This window comes from Suncus etruscus, chromosome 16 (genome assembly GCF_024139225.1).
Source record: "Suncus etruscus isolate mSunEtr1 chromosome 16, mSunEtr1.pri.cur, whole genome shotgun sequence".
In the NCBI taxonomy this organism is placed as follows: Eukaryota; Metazoa; Chordata; class Mammalia; order Eulipotyphla; family Soricidae; genus Suncus; species Suncus etruscus.
The window spans coordinates 31,916,425-31,921,759 of NC_064863.1; positions in this window are offsets into that span (position 1 = coordinate 31,916,425).

Sequence of the window (5,335 nt, forward strand, 5' to 3'; positions counted from 1 at the left end):
TAGTCACTTTCACTTATATCACTTGTTGTAGTTGCTGTTGTTGTTGTTGTTTGGTGGGGGCATGAAGAGTGTGGGAGCCACATTTAGCAGTGGTCAGTATTACTTTTGGCTTTGTGCTTATGGATCATTCCTGGTGTGACTCAAGGGACGATATGCAGTGCTAGGGACTGAACCAGGATTGACCACAAGCAAGGCAAGTGGTCTTACTCTTTCTGACCATTTCTTCACAGTAGTATTTCTTGCCCACAGCCAAATTTTGCCCTACAGGTGACAAATCTATGATTGTCAATGCTTAGGAAGAATGATATAAGTTTACAGTGGAAGGGATGACTATTAAACATACCAGAGTGAAAAATTGCCAGTCATGCTGACTTTAGAAGCCTGCTTTACAGGGAAAAACAGGGGACACTAGACTAATTTTTGTTTTTCTCACTTGTCTTCAATCTTTCCCACACCAGCATTGCTCAGAGAAGCATGCATTTCCAGGTATGAACCTCCTAAATTCAAAACATGTGTTCCAGTTTTTTGAGTTGTCCTTCTCATCCTAAAACAAGCTCCTTAATGTGTTTTGTGCTATGGATATTATGGTGTTTTATGCTTTGTTAGCTTAATGAAGCCTATGGACAGATCCTTCCTCAGAAAATACCTGGAGGGGGTGGGATTGGGTCACATTTGGTGGTGCTCAGGGTCACTTCCAATGATGATTGTGGAACCATGAAGTACCAAGGACTAAACCCAGGCCTCCTGCAAGCAAAACCCACACTCAGGACTTTAAGCTGTCTTTTCAACCCTCAGACAAACACTTCAAAATGCATAGGACAAAATATAACAAATATAGGTATCATTTTAAATTATAATATAAAAATATATGCTTCCTGGGGCCAGAGTGATAGCACAGCAGTAGGACATTTGCCTTGAATGTGGCTGACCCAGGACCAAACCAGGTTCGATCCTCAGCATCCTATATCTTCTCCCGGGCCTGCCAGGAGTGATTTCTGAGCTCAGAGCCAGAAATAACCCATGAGCATATCTGGGTGCAGCCCCCTCAAAAAATAAATAAAATGGGGGCCGAAGAGATAGCATGGAGATAAGGCATTTGCCTTGCATGCAGGTCAATTGTTTGAAACCCGGCATCCCATATGGTCCTTGAGCCTGCCAGGAGCGATTTCCTAGTGTAGAGCCAAGAGTAACCCCTGAGCACTGCCGGGTGTGACCCAAAAACAAAAAAATAATTAAAAGATATGCTTTCTTATGCTTAATAAGGATTAAGAGCTATCATCAAAGCTAATAAATACCATTATTATAAAAACATTCTTTTTCCATTTGGAGGTCATACCTGGAGATGCTCAGGGGTGACTTCCATCTCTTGCTTCAGGGACTATTCTCAACTTAGAGGTCAGTCCCAGCGATGCTTGGGATTCTCAAGGAGCCATCTCTTCAGTCTAGTCAGACAACAGTTTGCTTTTTTTTTTTTTTTAATAATTTTTATTTTGACCAAAGTGAATTATAAATCTTCCACAGTAATATTTTAGGTACATAGTGACATTGAATCAGGGTCATTCCCACCACCATTGTTGTCCTCCCTTCACCCCTGTTCCCAGCATGCATCCCATATCCTCCTCCTTTGCCCTTTGGGCTGCCAGTATAAGTGGTCACCTCTGTGTCTAGCTTGTAGATTGGGTATCGATTCTGTTGTCATTGGCTTTGGATTTGATGTTTAAGTATGATCATTTTGTATTTCTACTCAATGTTCATATGACTGTTTGGTCTTGGTACCCTCCATTATTTTCCCCCTCAATTTGTGAGGCAGAACAAGATGGTAAAAGTTATGCGGTTCTATTTGAAGGAAAGAAAAAAAGGAGGGGGCAAAAATCAAACAAGCAAAAAATGGGAGGAGTTCTTCTAGAGGCTATAAATATCAATTTAAGAAAAGAAAGGGGAAAAGGAAGAAAAACATAATAACAATACAAAAATAATCAAACAAAAAACCCTGAAAAGTACCACAGCAATAAAGACAACAACCAAACAATAACCACAGTCCCGAAATAAAAACAAAGCACAAAAAAGCAACAACAACAATAACAAAATTAATTAATTTGTGCTACTTTTTTTTGCATAGGCACATTAAATATTGGGGAGATTAGAAAGGGAATTCCCAGTTGGTCTTATGCCAGGAAACTTCAGGGGTAGGGTCTCCTTGTATTTAGACCAAGGCTTTTCCTTTCCATGTCCCTCATATTTTGGTGGGCCTATGCAAACAATAATTGCCATTCTAACACCGTTTTTACTGTGCTCCTTTGACTCTAATCCTTATGAAAAACAACCCACTTAAACTTTTGAGGTTAACTTAAACTAATATGCATGTGCATGGAAATGTAAAAAAGTACTATGCCGGGGCCGGGAAGGTGGCACTAGAGGTAAGGTGTCTGCCTTGCAAGCACTAGCATAGGACGGACCGAGGTTCGATCCCCTGGTGTCCCATATGGTCCCCCAAGCCAGGGGCGATTTCTGAGTGCATAGCCAGGAGTAACTCCTGAGCGTCAAATGGGTGTGGCCCAAAAAACAAAAAACAAACAAACAAAAAAGTACTATGCCTTCAATGTCTAAGGAGTTACATAAGTTTTATGGCCTTAAATTGCTTTGTGTACTGCTAAGAAATGTTATAATGTACTACAATCTGGGGACTTGAGGGACAAAGTAATTGTACATGGTTTCTGTTTTATTTTTCTTAATGTTCTTTGGCTGAAAGTTCAAAGATAAGGTATCAGCAAGGAGACTTCTGAGAATTCTGTTTATGGGTGATTGTCCTTCCGCTGTAACTTTATCTTGTCCTCTTTCTTCGCATCTTTGTTCTTATAATTAAAAATTAAAAAAAAAAAAGAATAGAACCCAGGTCCATCCTGGATAGGTCTCATGCAAGGCAAGTGCCCTATCACTGTGCTAACTCTCTGACCCCTGAACTTCAAATTTTTTATTTAAAGCATGTGTTTTACAAAGTTTTCATTGTTAAGTTTTAGACGTACAATATGTCTCAGCAGCAATCCCACCACCAGTATCAACCTCCCTCCACCAATATTCCCAGAATTCACCCATATCTCCCCTCACCACCCCCAGCCTGCCATCTTAACAGGCACTGTAAGTCCATTAGCGATTTCTGAGTGCATAGCCAGGAGTAACCCCTGAGCGTCAAATGGGTGTGGCCCAAAAAACAAAAAACAAACAAAAGAAAAAGTACTATGCCTTCAATGTCTAAGGAGTTACATAAGTTTTATGGCCTTAAATTGCTTTGTGTACTGCTAAGAAATGTTATAATGTACTACAATCTGGGGACTTGAGGGACAAAGTAATTGTACATGGTTTCTGTTTTATTTTTCTTAATGTTCTTTGGCTGAAAGTTCAAAGATAAGGTATCAGCAAGGAGACTTCTGAGAATTCTGTTTATGGGTGATTGTCCTTCCGCTGTAACTTTATCTTGTCCTCTTTCTTCGCATCTTTGTTCTTATAATTAAAAATTAAAAAAAAAAAAAGAATAGAACCCAGGTCCATCCTGGATAGGTCTCATGCAAGGCAAGTGCCCTATCACTGTGCTAACTCTCTGACCCCTGAACTTCAAATTTTTTATTTAAAGCATGTGTTTTACAAAGTTTTCATTGTTAAGTTTTAGACGTACAATATGTCTCAGCAGCAATCCCACCACCAGTATCAACCTCCCTCCACCAATATTCCCAGAATTCACCCATATCTCCCCTCACCACTCCCAGCCTGCCATCTTAACAGGCACTGTAAGTTCATTAAAATTTGGGTCTCTTGAAAAAAAAAAAAAAAGAAAGGGAATTCCCCTTGGGACCACAGAGATAGCATGGAGATAAGGCATTTGCCTTGCATGCAGAAGGACGGTGGTTCGAATGCCAGCATCCCATATGGTCCCCTGAGCCTGCCAGGAGCAATTTCTGAGTACAGAGCCAGGATTAACCCCTGAGCGCTGCTGGGTGTGACCCAAAACCAAAAAGGGAAAAAAAAAAAAAAAAAAAAAAGAAAGGGAATTCCCTTGGCCTAAGAGATATCGGGTTTCTCCGCCCTTGAAGTATACTGTCATGGGTACAACTCCAGGCTTCATACATGCTCTTTTACTCTCCCCTAGGTCCTTTTGTGATGTCTGGAAACTTTCCACTCAGTCATGGATGATAAAATCAGGTCTCTGTAACTAAAGATCTTGGTATTTGCACAGGTCATAGGATGGAGCCTAGGATGGATTCTTTCTTTATGGTCTAGAAGTTTTGTTCCATCTCTGTTGTTTTAATCAGTCTTCTATAGTTGGTGGTCTTGGTTTTTGCACCAATCCTAGGATGAAGCCTAGGATAAAGTCATTGTATTTCTGCTCAGTTGCAGTTGTCTCAGTCAGACCTCTGGAATTAGAGATCTTGGTTGTTGTACAGATTGTAGGCCAAAGCCTAGACTAGGTTCTTTTTTATTGGTCCTACAATAGGTTCTACCAGTCATGGTAGTCACAGTCAGTCTTCTGTAGTTAGTGATCTTTACTTTTGCACAGATCAAAGGATGACATGAAGTCAGACAACAAATTTCTATGGGAGATCTCTCAAGCAGTGCTCATGAGACCCTGAGACCCCCTTCTGGCAATTCTTGGCCACTGAAGGCTTAATGCAGGTACCTGAAGATGTGATGCTACTCAGGCTTGTATTACACCAAGGCCACACAGTGGTCCTCAGAGCCCATATAGTTTGCACAGATCCATGTGGTGCCTACTGGATGTGGAACAAGGGTCAAATGCATGCAAGGTATGAACTTCAGTTTCCACAATGCTCTGACAACAGGGGGTTAATGAGGGATACATAAAGCATTGTTTTCTCATAAGAAAGGTTTTTAAAATACATTATATACCTTGTAAGGTACTAGAGGAAATAAACTAAAATCACAAGTCTGAGATTTAGAATACCAGGAGGCATTACAAAGCAGTAAAAGAAGACAATGAATGGGGTGGGGGAGTGGAGTGATAGCACAGTGATAGGACTTTTGCCTTGCACGCGGTCAACCTTGGATGGACCCCGGTTTGATTCCTGGCATTCTATATAGTCCCTAGAGCTTGCCAGGAGCTATTTTTGAGTGGAGAGCGAGGAGTAACCCCTAAGTGTCACTGAGTGTGACCCAGAAACAAAAAACAAAAAAAAAAGAAGACAATGAATGGAGGAGAGATTCAACATGTAGCACTGAAAGTATAAACAAAATGAATGAAAAACTAGTACAAAAGTAAATAGATGGATATTTTATAGTTATTGATCAAAAATGTAATATTGTAAAACAAGTTCATTTTCCAACT